At 64.5% G+C, this 673-nt stretch overlaps 1 long non-coding RNA gene across 1 annotated transcript in view; it reads left to right on the plus strand.

Moving 5' to 3' along the window:
- Window positions 1–218: 218 nt before the first annotated feature.
- The window catches only part of LOC104997900, an 8,163-nt gene continuing 7,708 nt past the window's right edge, over window positions 219–673 (plus strand). Inside the window, exon 1 of the long non-coding RNA XR_826373.1 lies at window positions 219–395. This is a non-coding gene — a long non-coding RNA (uncharacterized LOC104997900). The remainder of the gene's footprint in view (window positions 396–673) is intronic.

The following is a 673-nucleotide window of genomic DNA, read 5'->3' on the forward strand; positions in this document are numbered from 1 at the left end:
TGGGTCCTTGGCCGCCCAGGGCTGTGCCTCCTCCAGGCTGGTACATTGGCATTTCTAGCATGGGCACCAGTGGTCTGAGCAGCAAAGTGCTGGACCTGAGTTGTTCTTCTCGGAGCTCCTGGAGGGCAAGCCACTGGGCCCCAGCTCATGATGGGCACACGTGCCGCTGCGTCTCCCAGCGCCCTCCAAAGGCTGTCCCCTCTGGCCTCTCACAGGGACGTTCGTCTCGGCCTTCACCGTGCTGTGTGGCGCCCGCACGGACCTCCCGGACAGGCACGTGTGCTGTGTCTTCTGGCTGAACATCGCCGCAGCCCTCATCCAGATCCTCACAGCCATCGTCATGGTGGGCTGGATCATGAGCATCTTCTGGGGCATGGACATGGTCATCCTCGCCAGTGAGTAGCTGTGGGGCTGGGGCTGGGCTGGGATGAGGGGAGCAGGGCTGGAGGAGGGGTGGGGGCCAGGATGGGCTGGGAGTTTGTTTGTGATCCTGTTGGGGGTCAGGTGGGGGCTTTGCAGGGAGATCTGCACAGCTGGGCCTGCTCCTCCTCCAGGGGCTCCCTGGTGTCCCTGGCCGCCTGGCCTGGGGGACTCTCCCCGCATGCCCAGCCCTGGGGCCTGCAGGGTATCACGAGAGCACCAGTCAGGGACCTGAGCCAGAGGCATGAATAAG

This window comes from Bison bison, unplaced genomic scaffold (assembly GCF_000754665.1).
Source record: "Bison bison bison isolate TAMUID 2011002044 unplaced genomic scaffold, Bison_UMD1.0 scf7180017864317, whole genome shotgun sequence".
NCBI classification, from domain to species: domain Eukaryota; kingdom Metazoa; phylum Chordata; class Mammalia; order Artiodactyla; family Bovidae; genus Bison; species Bison bison.